General features: G+C 38.3%; 1 protein-coding gene across 1 annotated transcript in view; it reads right to left on the bottom strand.

Moving 5' to 3' along the window:
• Marchf1 (membrane associated ring-CH-type finger 1) overlaps positions 1-13,968 on the bottom strand; it is a 474,645-nt gene that overhangs the window by 459,899 nt on the left and 778 nt on the right.

Consider the following 13,968-nt stretch of genomic DNA (forward strand, 5'->3'; position numbering starts at 1 on the left):
AATAATTGTAGTAATAAATTGAATACTGCATATTATCTCTCTCCACTCCTAATACAGGCCCTAAGCCACTGAGCTGAGGACCAGAATAAAACAGAGCATCTGAGTGAGAGGGAACGATTCCCGTCCTAGTGTCTGACATGACACATTTGGTTCTTTTGTACAAAGATATAATACATTAAAATAACAACTAGGCTTTCCTTGGATTACAAGCATACCAGTTCTTGGACTGAACTTCTGTTTGCTTTTGGCTATTTCAGATGTCTGTGCTGCCAACTGCACATATTGGGGCCTCTCAGCTTCACAATCAATCATACAAACTTATTTTTATGATGAATTACACAGGTGCATCTCCAATTGTTCTGAGATGCACCTGTGAGAACCCTGACTATCATAGATCTGAAAGACTATAGGCCAGGGCTGAACAAAAGTCTAACCATTGCTAATTGTAAAAACTTTTGCAGGGATCAATTGCAAAAGTTAAAACAGCAAGAGGATTACTAAACTAAAGGGATGCATATGATACGATACAAATGGAGAGAGAAACTGAAAGGAAACTTAAACTTTGTTTAAACAAACTTAAAGTTTGTTTTCAAACAAAATGTATGTGGAGCCAACACTTGCTAAACATAAAAATAAAACTACTAACCATTTTCAATTTATCATAGCAGAAGAATTTCAAGTGAGGTAAACATCTCAAGAGTTAAGATGAGGTCATTGGAATAACTATTGCAAACTTTCAGACAGAACTTGGAAAGAGGCTAGGGAGACAGCTTATATGATAGAATACTTGGTAAATAAGAACAAGGAACCTGAGTGAAATTCCTAGAACCCAGATAAAATCTGTGTGGGTGTGCGTGTGGTGGGGTGTTTTTATACTCCCATCACAGGAATGGTGGAGATAGATAGACCCTGTCTTAGTTACTGTTTCATTGTTGGGAAGAAACACCATGCCATGATAAGTTATAGTAGAAACCATTTAATTGGGGGATTACTTGCAGTTTTTGAGGGATAGTCCATGATCATCATGGCAAGAAGCAGAAAGGCATGATACAAGAGCTGTGGGTGAGAACTTTATATCTTTGTCCCACAGGGATAGATAGATGAAAGAGAGAGGGGGGGGGGGGCTGGCATGGACCTTTGAAACCTCAAAGCTCTCCCAAAGTGACACACTTCCTTCATAAGGCCTCACCTACTTCAACAAGGCCAAATCTACTAAGACTTCTAAAGGGGTCAGTTGCTTGTCCCTGTAAATACATTTTCAAATATGTGAGTTTAGGGGACCATTCTCATTCAAAACAAGATAATCCCTGAGGCTCATTTGACCTATTTAGTAAGGAACTCTGCCTCAAAATTTAAGGCAGATGATATGATATAAAACCTGATATTAACCTCTAGTTCAAATACACATATGTACACACATACACACATATATACACACATTTATACTCATACATACACACATACACATATCAACACCCATGTACTTATGCGCGCGCACGCGCGCGCGCACACACACACACACAGAGACTTGAAAGTATTAGATATGATCGTGATGGTAACTCATAAATCCTTTCAAAGATAAGACTGTGTTACATGAATCCTAAGAAATTTTTACTCAAATCTCACCTCTATTAACAATTGTAGTCTAAGAACTTTTAATGACCTGGGGTCTAGTAGACTCCAAGAAAGTCAAAGTGGAAAAAATGTTTATCTTACATGGTTTATAGGCCTGGAGTATATTTTATTTTATTTTTTATTGTCTTAATTGAGCTACATGTTTTTCTCCACTACCCTCCCTTCCTCTCTCTTCCCCTTCCACCCTCTGCCATTGTCCCCATGCTCCCAATTTACTCAGGAGATATTGTCTTTTTCTACATGTAGATTAGATCCATGTATGTCTCTCTTAGAGTCCTCATTGTTGTCTAGGTTCTCTGTGCTTATGACTCATAAGTTGATTTTTCTTTGCTGTATGTTTAAAATTCATTTATGAGTGTGAGTACATATGACATTTGTCTTTCTCGATCTGGATTACCTCATTCAATATGATGTTTTCTGGATCCATTTGCCTGCAATTTTAAGATGTTATTTTTTCTGCTGTGTAGTACTCCATTGCGTAAATGTACCACATTTTCCTTATTCATTCTTCAGTCGGGGGGCATTTAGGTTGTTTCCAGGTTCTGGCTATGACAGACAATGCTGCTATGAACATAGTTGAGCACATGTCCTTGTGGTATAATTGAGCATCCTTTGGGTATATACCCAAATGTGGTATTGTTGGGTCTTGAGGTAGGTTGTTTCCTAATTTTCTGAGAAATCTCCATTCTGATATCTAAAAGGGCTATACCAGTTTACACTAGTACCAGCAATGGAGGAGTGTTCCCTTTACCCCACATCTTATCCAGAATAAATCATCACCAATGTTTTTGACCTTGGCCCTTCTGACAGGTTTAAGATAGAATCTCAGAGTTGTTTTGATTTGCATTTCTCTGATGGCTAAGGATGTTGATCATTTCCTGAAGTGTCTTTCTGCCACTTTAGATTTCTCTGTTGAGAGTTCTCTGTTTAGGTCTGTACCCTCTAATGTGGGAGTCCCCCCTGTATGCTGTGATTACCATTAATTAATAAATAAAACTGCTCTTGGACCATAGCAGAGCTATAGGGGAACAGAGGTAGGCTGGGAAAACTAAGTGAATGCTGGGAGAAAGAAGGGTGGAATCAGAGAGAAGCCATGTAGCCCTGATGGAGCTGAATAGAACTTTTTCTGGTAAGGCACAGCCTTGTGGTGATACCCAGATTAATGGAGACGTGTTAACTTAATGTGTAACAGCTAGCCAATAAGAAGCTAGTGCTAATAGGCCAAGCAGTGATTTAAATAATAGGGTTTCTGTGTGACTACTTCGGTTTCTGGGCAGCTGGGAAACAAACAAGGGACCTCCTTACTACAACCCTCCACTATTTTTTATTGGATTATTTGTTCTTTTGATGACCAATTTCTTGAGTTCTTTGTATATTTTGGAGATCAGCCCTCTGTCTGGTGTGTGATTGGTGAAGATCTTTTCCCATTTTCTAGGCTGCCTACAGAATGTCTTGTTGACCGTGTCCATTACAAAGCTTCTCAGTTTCAGAAGATCCCATTTATTCATTGTTTCTCCCAGTGTCTATGCTGCTGGGATTGTTTTTAGGAAGTGGTCTCCTGTGCCAATGTGTTCAGGTATATTTCCCACTTTCTCTTCTATGAGGTTCAGTACGGTTGGCTTTATGTTGAGGTCTTTGATTCATTTGGACTTGAGTTTTGTGGATAGCAATAGATATTTTCATTCTTCTACATACTGATATCTAGCTATGCCAGCACCATTTGTTAAATATGCTTTCTTTTTTGCATTTTATAATTTTGCTTCTTTGTATGAATTAGGTGTTCATAGGTGTGTAGATTGATATCTGGGTCTTTGATTCAGTTCCATATACAGCAAGCCAACAGCCAACATCAAACTAAATGGAGAGAAGCTCAAAATGATCCCACTGAAATCAGGAACAAGACAAGGTTGTCCACTCTCTCTATAGCTATTCAATATAGTGCTTGAGGTTCTAGTTAGAACAATTAGACAACAAAAGGAGATCAAGGGGATACAAATAGGAAAAGAAGTCAAATTCTCACTATTTGCTGATGTGTTCATAGTTTACATAAATGACCCCAAAAATTCTGCCAAGGAACTTCTACAACTCATAAACACTTTTAGTAATGTAGCTGGATACAAGATTAACTAAAAAATAAATCAGTAGCTCTCCTTTACACAGATGATAAATGGACTGGGAAAGAAATCAGAGAGATATCACCCTTCACAATAGCCATAAATAACATAAAATATCTCAGAGTAACTCTAACCAAACAAGCAGAAGACTTGTAAGTCAAGAACTTTAAATCTTTGAAGAAAAAAATTGAAGAAGACACCAAAAAGTGGAAAGATCTCCCATGCTCTTGGTTCGGCAGAATTAACATAGTAAAAATGGCAATCTTACCAAAAGCAGCCTACAGATTCAACGAAATGCTCATCAAAGTCCCAGCAAAATTCTTCACAGACCTCGAAAGGATGGTACTCAACTTCATATGGAAAAGCAAAGAACCCAGGATAGCCAAAACAATCCTGTACAATAAAGGTACTTCTGGAGGCATCATAATCCCTGACGTCAAATTCTAGTACAGAGCTACAGTACTAAAAACAGCTATGTATTGGCATAAAAACAGACTGGAGTATATTTTACGTTAAAAACTTTTGAGGTTCATTAAATATCTAACATTGGACAGCCTGGATTGGAAAGGATAGTGTCAGTTCAAAATGAAAACCCATCAATGGACTTGCCACAAATTTTATCAGGAGGAAAGTATTTAGTTGGAACCTCTGACTCACTCTTACAAGGTCCAAGAAGCCCCATTTCTGTCTTTCTTTCTCTCCAATCCCCATAATCTTAGGGTCTCCAAAAAAAGGGAGGGCATCAAAAAGCCCAGTTCTGCGGCCTTGGCTGCTACTGCAGCTTCCTCCCCCGAAGGTGCCAGCTGCCCAAGTCCTTATCTAAAGAACTCAGCTTTTGATCATAGCTGGGCATAAACCTAGCTTCTGGCAGAGATATCAACCCTCACCTACAAGCTATATAATCTCCCTGCTTTAGGTGGCTAACTGCTGTGACCTCGATCTCGAGGATTGAAGAATTTGCCTTGGGGTTGTTTTGTTCGAATAAACCTGTTTTATACTTTTTGGATTGGCTTTTTCTGGCTTACTTCATTGTCAGAGAAATTTATTTGGGGGCTGCAAACCCATTACAAAGCTTGGGTAGGATTTTTATTTGCTGCACTTGTCGTGGTTTATACAATAGAAATAACAAGTCACAGGAGTACCGTGAGGTAGAAGGCAGAACTGAGAGCAGTTGTTGATGCTTTTGAGGGGAAGTGTCAACTGCCTTTGTAAAAACCTTGAGATCATACCTGGAAGGTACGCTTAGTATCTCTCGGGAGTCCCTTATGCCCCTCATTTTTAAATACGAGCTTATTTTGTTCATATGGCATTTAATTGTGCAACTGATGAAAATTCTATCTCTTTAAGAAGTCTTCATATGGAAAGGAACTGAGCTGGAGTGAATTGTGAATGCCTCTCCAGCAATAGCAATGGTAAATTCAGGGAACAAGTCCCTGGATTTCCGTTGATGGGAATGTGGACCATGAGGGAAGGAAGAAACACACTTTGATCTTAGAATTTAAGGAAGAGGGGTAACTGTCACCACAGCCTGTACTGAGGTGACTTAAAACATCTTATTTTAACAATATCCATGCAAAGATGTGTTTTCGCTCCACACCTGTTACATCCAAGAAAGAATTAGACAGAATTCTTTGACAAGTGTTTGAGTACATGACACTGGCTGGTTTCAGAAGCTGGATGGTATAAAAATAAATTGGGTGGGTGTGTTTTGTTTTTGTTTTTATAGAATCACAACTAAAATCTTGAATCATTTGTTAAAGTCTGAATATGTTGAAGCCTCTCACTATGAGGATGAGAAGACACACAAGGATTACACACAGGTCTCTAGGTTGCAATCCCAATCTCTCTCTTCCTGCTGCCCTCACATTGAGATGTAGAACTCTCAGCTCTTTTACTTGCAACAAGTCTGCCTGTACACCGTCATGCTTTCTGCCATGATGAAAGCGGACTAAGCCTCTGGAGCTATAAGCCAGTCCCAATTAAATGTTTTCCTTTATAAGAGCTGCCAAAGTCATGGTGTCTCTTTACAGCAATAAAAACCCTAACAAAGACACATGCAATTTCATAGAATAATTATGACACCACAAAAATAATCTACACACACACATAAAACGGTGTATCCAGCCTTTACTCAGTAATTATTAACTATAGTCATGCAAGAAGAATGATGGATAAATAACAATGACATTGACAGCTGAGACTTCCACTGAACACTTGACCAATAACAAGAGATGGCATCTTACAAATTATGACGGGACTCTAATTTGACATGTACCATTAAAGATCATATATGCCTGAGGGTGAAAACAAAACTTATTGCTGAAGTTCAAATAGTTAAAAGTTTTGCAATATCATGACAGCAAATCTATCATCAGACGTTTTTATGCTTATGATAATTAATCGAGTAAAGTTGGATAGTAAAACATTGTGACATATCTAAGTCTGTAAGACCTTCTTCAGCCCACGAGCATTCACAGCCGCTACCACCACAGGGATGTTTTGCAGGCATAGACCCACTTAGATTTACCGATAGGAATCATTTATATCTGTAGAGACTCGGACATGTGCAAGCACACAGCTGGTGCCGCAGTTTGTAAACGTTGGTTTTCTGAGTCTTACAGTAACCTCATTTTCAGAGTGCTGCAGCATTGCCGGCCCAAAGGCTTCCTCATGCCAGTTTCCCCCCTAACCCTGCCCCTCCTTTGTTCATGTTGGCATCAACAGTAGAAACTCTGAAGACTGTAGCTCTGTATCAGATAGAAGGCATTCATTGGTATTGTCTGAATAAAGAACCCCCACTGCAGTTGTCATTCTTGCTTTTGTTACCCGGGTTTGCAGAATTTGATGAATGAGGCAATCAAGGTAAAAAATGAGAGGCTTGTCACCCAGCTTCCAAGAGCACTCTGTCCTTTTCTCTGGTCTCCTTTAACTCCTTTAAGAGCAAAAGCTTATCAGTAGCTCTACCTTCCTGTCACCCCTCCTTCCATTATTTACCAGATTGCAGAGACAGGGAAGAAAATGGGTATTGGGTAGATGCAATTCTTCATCCTCACTTGGATGTTATGTAGGCTGGCAAGCAGCTCAGTGTGATAGCCCAAGGAGGGAGCTGTGGGAAGGCAATTCCCAGACTACGGCCCCTCCCCTTCATTGGGCCCTCAATGATGGATTCTGAATCCAGATTGCCATTGTCAGTGTTTTCTTTGTGTTACACGGAATTGAGGTAAATGTTATCTGATCAGCAGTTCTTAAAAGTCTTATTAATAAAACATTCACAGCAGCAGCTGCACCTGTTCTTTCCAGGCGCCAAGAATCTTCAAGATCTTTGTTCAAAAGTCTTCACATGGTGACCAATTGGTGTCTCAATAAGCCTGCTGTGAATTTGTCATAGGACTTCTTAAAATTTATACCTGTCAAGGGTCCAAACTGCCTACCTGCCATTTGAGGCCACAATTTCAAAACTACTGACTGGGCTATGTCAATAATTACTAATTGCTCTCATTTGATAGTCAATAAAATGTGTTATTCATTCTTACTTATTAACACAATTGCCCAAAACATCTGTTTTAAACAAGAAAAAAATAATGTGGATTATGCTAATTTCATTGCTGAAAGCAAATAATAATATGGAAATTGGCTGGTTTTCATTATGTAAAAAAGCACCTTAACAAAATTAGCATATGCAGTAGAATTCATTCAAAGCACATAGGACCCTAATACTCAATTTAGAGTACGCTAGTAGTTGGAAAGTGTTCATCTAGTGAAATGTGAAAGAGAATTAGCTTCTCTTCCTCCTGGCAGACTCCCTACAGTGTCAGGCTCCCACCAGGCTCCATTTGGTTAAAACAGAACATTAACCTGAACGCTCTGGTTAAATGTGCTCTCTGTGTATGAAATTCATAAATTAATGTTTGTGAAACTTTCACCTAGATAGCAGCTAAACATGGAAGTCAGTCGCCCTGTGTGTTATAAAGCAGGGAATGACTGCGTTTGTATTCTGATCCTTTGTTTTTAAGCAAGTGGCACAAACCTTAAGAAATGATGATGATAAAGAACATAACTGAATCATTCCCTGGAGAGCTGGAGTTTTAAACAAGGGTTGCTTTCAAGGAACCCCTGGCTCAAGTGTTGTCAACCAGACCAACCCTTGCACCTTTGCTTCTCTCCCTTCCTTCCCTCTTCTTCTCCTTCATAGTATCCTTAGTATCTGGACGTCTTCCTCTAGACTCCCTTCCAATGCTGAGACACCAAAGTTTATTTCTCCACACAGGTCATCCATTAGGAGAGAGAAAGTCTATGCTAGTAAAGAGGTGGTTTTTAACACAAGAACTCCTTTACACTAAAGACATTCAAAGTTCAACATCATTGTTTTAATGGATTATGTATCCATTCCTAAATCAGTTATCACTGAAAGTGCTAGAATATAATGACTATTTTAAATTAATCTAGGCTCATCCCAAACCCAAGGGCTGAAAAAGCAGAGGGCTGGCTCTCTGACATCTGCTGTTGTTATGAAGAAGAAAGGATGAAGCATAACAAAACTACCAGATGTCCAAAAAGGTGAGTCTTCACTGCTCCCTAGAGTCCCACTGAGCCAGACTGGCCTTTTACTAGTAACGAGACCTGGGAATCCAGAGGAAAGCACAATAACACAATCTTGTTAGAGCAGCATCCCTGCTGTTCAACAGCATCTGACTTGGTCTTCATTGTCATCAATGAGAGAATTTTTTTTATTACCTTGAGTTAGGTGTTCAGTAAGGGAACTTCAAGGTCCCTGTCCTTCCTATCCTGACCATTGTGCAACCTGTTAAGAATTGCAGCTGGGAAAAATAATCAGAAATAAGAAAAAAATAACAGCCTTTATTCTTGACACTCTCAGAACTAAAGAGCACCTCTTAACAAGCAAGCCAGATGTGCACCATTTGGCCACAACCAGCACCTGTGAGCGGGCACCCACCAGTCTTTGTCCACTCAATTCCTTTATAAATCAGCTCTAAGGCAGCTTTCTAGCATGAGGGACGATGGACTGCCAGCAGCTATCCAGCCATTTCCTGATAATGAGGTCTTTTTCTTTCCTACACCACCTAACGTCTCAAATAATTGCCCTTAGTCATGTGATCAGTAAAGCAAACCTGTGAATGGGAATAGGAGCAATAGCAGGGAAAAAAATAAAACTTGTTTTTTAATGGAATCCAGTAGAACTGTAGACTGAGAGGCAAAGCACATTGTTGTCATTGTTGCTTTGATTTTGCTTTCAAAGAAGGCTAAACTTAAGAGTGTGAGAGCCAAAATTCTGTTTTAAGTTTTAATTACTGAGCATAAGAGATCCATAAAAAAATGCCTCTAACCTGTAAGCCCCTTCTCCCAAGGACAGGTACTTCCTGAAATGCTGGAGGATTGTTTATGGAAGATAACACATCACATGTCTTCCTTTCCCCAAACAAGCTTGACTCAACATCACTGGACATGCTTGTTCACACGTACGCAGGAGGTTTATAAACAGGAAGTACGTCAGGATATATGCCTGTCCCTGACTGGACCTGATGAGAAATACAGTAGCCATACGGGTTTGCCATTAGAAGCCCCTTTATCTGAAATGTGTTCTCACTTCCTGGGAACCCCATAGCAAACCTGGTCAGACTCCATCATCCTAGCCAGTATTTAACTAATGTTTGCTTCAAATTTGAATCAAAAATTGTGTTAGTGTTCCTTTTCTTGAGCAGTGGTTTTTACATTAGAATAATTTTTAAGGTTCTGTTTGATAAAGCCAGCTCTGTAGCTTTTATATTGCTTTCTTCCCAGTGTCCTCACTGCTAAAGTTTACTGTACATTATTACTTATCTTTACAATATTTCCTAAATTGAATGAAACAAATACTAGCTATAGCTTGTGAATAACTTTGTATTTTCTTTGATAACATGACACACGTATTAGCACGAACAAGGCATCGGTTAACAGTTTACTACTGACATTTATGCTAATGGCAATATTAGCATGAAGAGCCAGCGATGCAGGTGACAATAGTCTCAGTGTGACCATGGTGAGCATCCGTGTCTGAAACACGGAGTCCTAGAGATGTAAGTCTACAAGTCCCAGAGAGTTATGTCCTGTAAAGAAAACATCCTAGACCTTGACTTCATACACATGCACACTGTTTATACAATCTTTGTAATTTCTAGGTGTAGAGAAGTAAATTTCAGCTAAAACTTGATTAATGAAATTCACTGTACTTTCAAGAGACAGCTACACTAGAGGCCAGAGTTTATAATATTAGTTAATTAATATTTAAGAGGGTATTGAAAGTTGTTAAGAGAGGACCAGGAACATTGATGAAAAATAGTATATCTGGACATGATATAGATGCTGTGCCTATAAACTCTTACCAGTATGGTTGCCTGAACAGATCTATAGCAGTAAACTTTCTAGCATGGATGAGAGAAGGGTTCATAAGGCCTGACCCTAATGGGAAGAGCTATGGGCAGTTGACTTCTGAGAAAGAGAGTCAGTTTTTCAGGGTTTAGGCCCCTGATAGGTTAAGCATGCCCAAGTAGGCAGGCCTACATCAATGCATGCATATGGTTAACACTAACTGGCATATATATAAAATATTATATATGTGTATGAGTATATATATTATATATGTGCGTATATGTAACATGTGTATTACATATAAATTATATGTATGCATTAATATGTATCAATATTATTTATAGAAAAAGATGACATTAATGTAGCGGAAATGTTGGGAGGACTTAGGAGGAGTTAGAGAAAGAGGGCATGGTGAAAATTTATTGTGCTCATGTATTAAATTAATTCTAAAGCAAATATTGGTAGTAAGAATAAACCTTAATAAATAAAACTAGTATTGGGAGGAAAGAATAGATTAGCATAAACAAAGTTGTTTACTGACAATGGAATCAAAAGAAACTTAAAGCATCCATCTTTAATATCAATCAAAGTAAACTCAGTGTGCATTTGTGCATCAGCAAGACATCTTCTCCCCCGTGTTCCTCAAGGTCTTGGTTTCCCCAGGGCATAAACAAATTATCTCCCAAACAAGCAACTTGGTATTAATTATATGGTCCTAAAGGGAGTCATACTACTGGCTCCCCCTCTAGAACTCTCTGGAGTTTACACATTTGTCTTTTGCTACTAGTTTTTACATATCCATCTGTATTTACAGATATAAATTAGTGAAATTCATGAACTATATCATATTAAATATATGAATTTATAATCCATGTGTATCTACTTCAGAAGGAAGGACCTGTGGTGGTCATGTTAAGGACTTAATATAACCTTGGCTGTGCTAAGAAAACTTGGGCAATATGAGACACTGTCCAATATTTGAACTATCATATGCTTTATTTGCTTTTTTAAAATTTTGTATATTCATACAATGAGTTTTGGTCAAATTCACCCTCACTCCCCTTCTGCAACTCCTCTTCCACACCTTCCCAATTTCAAGTCTTCTTTTACTCTCTATTTTGAAAACAACCTACTGGGTTCATTTGTAGATCTCTCTTTTAAATGTCCCAGCAACCTAGAGCTGCTGCCTTTGGAAGATGTCATGATCCACCTACACACTTGACACTAACCTTCCTTAAACTGGACAGATTATCATTTTGCTTCTGTAGTGCCAATATTGAGCAAATAGATAAACTTGCAACTTTGTATCATGTAAGATACATCAAAATACAGATTCATTATAGAAGTTGAGGTTAAAAGTCTTTAATATCTTACTTAATCTGTTAATTCCTTTTTATAACATAGGTCTTCTCAATTGTAACAGTTAATAAAACATTTCAACATTCATTTTATCTTTTCTTGCCACAAAACAAAGCAAAACCAAGCATCAGTAACAACAACAAAGAACAAAACAAATGAAAATGTTGATATCAAGTTAAATATTAGTTGATTCTAGGATCTCTGTGCATTTTGCTAAAGGAAGATCAAGGCATGTTACAGTTGAGCAAATCCCTAATTCTGAAGTGATATCAGTTGTTAAGTATGCAGACTGATTCTTTGAGTAACTGTAAGGTGAATATGAAGCATTCAGGGAACCCCAAAGGATACCCCTCAATAATCAACAGTCAGGATATGTTCATAGGAGGTCTGTCACCGACTGTGAACAGCTCTCACCACTTGAACATACAGAGGTCATTGTGTAGTACTAAATAATCCTACGTTTTAATTGCAGGATGGGGGTAGCTTAAATTATCCATCCTAAATAGTATTTGTGACTCTTTGAGACTACTTGGTTCACCAAATGAAACAATTCGTGGCCTCTCTATTAAAAAGAGAATTGCAACATGTTTTTCCACAGACACTTCGAATCCGTTCTGTAGAAAGCAAAGATGCATTCGAAATCATAAAGGTGCCTCCCCTTCCAACACTCAGGAATATCTCCCTTTAAATTTTTATTTCTTCTATCATCCATTTCCTTTCAAAATGCCTACTGAGTATCATTATAAAATACTATTAGCACATCCAGGGACAGGCGCTTATACTTTCTGGGGTAAGGGGTGTTCCTTTCAAGAATATGAAATACAAAGTTCTTTCTGTGCTTTAATTAAGGCTGTCTATAAAAACTTAGAATGAACCAGCAAAACCCAATTATTTTAACCAACTTTTTAGATGACTTAGTGTGAATTTTTCTAATTATGATAATAAGTTATCTGTCCACAGGCATTGCCAGACACCAATTGAGGCATGATTATGGTCTCAATCTGAGATGCTTGGGGTATGCCTGCTGCTACATTTGATGGATCTTCCTTATATGAAGACACATACTTTCTTCAGTAAAATCTTTTATTTCTTTGTTAGCCAATCCTGCTTTGTTTCCAATAAAATTTTCCTTATTGACGGCACATTGCAAATCTCTTTCCACTCTTTGATCCTGACTGTGCTTATTGACTTGGCATCCAGCCAGTATTCAGGAGGACCCCTTACATTTACACAATAGGAAGGTGATTTGCTCTGGAAAGAGAAAGATGATCACTAATCGAGGTTGGGAAGATGTAAGATGCGGCTATGGATATGAACACTGAAACCATTTTACATGCTGTAGAATAAGTACATTTACATTTATTATATGGAAAAGGAAAACATTTTGTTTTTCAAAAGTTATAAAAGCCACGCCAGTCTCTGCAACTCACATCAAGGAGAAATCACCAGTAGATTCCTAGTGAAAACTAGGAAGTGATATATTACTGTTTCTGAGACTCTGTCACCAGGCTGACATGGAACTCACCAGATAGCCCAGATGTCCTTAAACCCACAGTGGTCCTCCTGCTATATGTTTTTCATTTCTGATCATCCCGAATTCCAAACAAAATTGCGATCCAACATCATTGCAAAAGTTTTCTTTAGTTAACCTCAAACTTATCCACTCATCTTGATTTAGATAGCTCATATCTTTGGAATTGATCACTATTATCTCTTTCCTCTTCCCCATCCCCCAAGTCTTAAGAAGCAGTCCTGGAGGACCACAATCACATCACCAAGTCATAGGAAGAACCGATTATGAAAACTATTTCCATGTTATATTGGGCTGATTGATTACTTTCACAAAGATATCTGAATTTCAGGACCTGGTTTGCAATTGGCAAGACAACTGCTAAACCAAAAGTATCCTCTGCAATGAGTTAGGCAGAGAACTCCTGAAGTTTTCTGTAAGTTCTGATGACAGCATTGCTTTTGCATGACACATTTAAAACCAGGACAAGTTAAATGGGCAGAGGCTACAAATGCCTTTTGTATTGGAAGATATAGTTACTTGTTTTATTTCTCTTAAGAAATTCCTGACACTTAACTCCTATTTAATTTACATTTCTGTTTTATGTGTGTTTGTTGTTTCCTTTGTCCTTAGCACCTGTCCTTGAGGATAATAAAAATGAAAATACTACTACTACTACTACTAATAATAATAATTAATAATATTCTGCTACAGATCTGGAGGTAGGAAATGTGAATGATCTCTGGGAATTAGAAAAGATGGATTTAAGAATTCAGACTTTGTATGCTTTTTTTCCTTTCATTTGTCATTTAGACAGTATCACCCCTACAGCCCAGGCTAACCTTGACCTCAGGAACGTCCAGCCTCAGCCTCCCAAGTGCTGACAGGTTTGGAGCATGCTCTGACTCCTTGATCTCTACTGTGTCTCACTTATGACCATACCCATAATAATTTCATGCAGCACCACAGACTCTGCTCAGTCTC

This window comes from Arvicola amphibius, chromosome 4 (genome assembly GCF_903992535.2).
Source record: "Arvicola amphibius chromosome 4, mArvAmp1.2, whole genome shotgun sequence".
NCBI lineage: Eukaryota > Metazoa > Chordata > Mammalia > Rodentia > Cricetidae > Arvicola > Arvicola amphibius.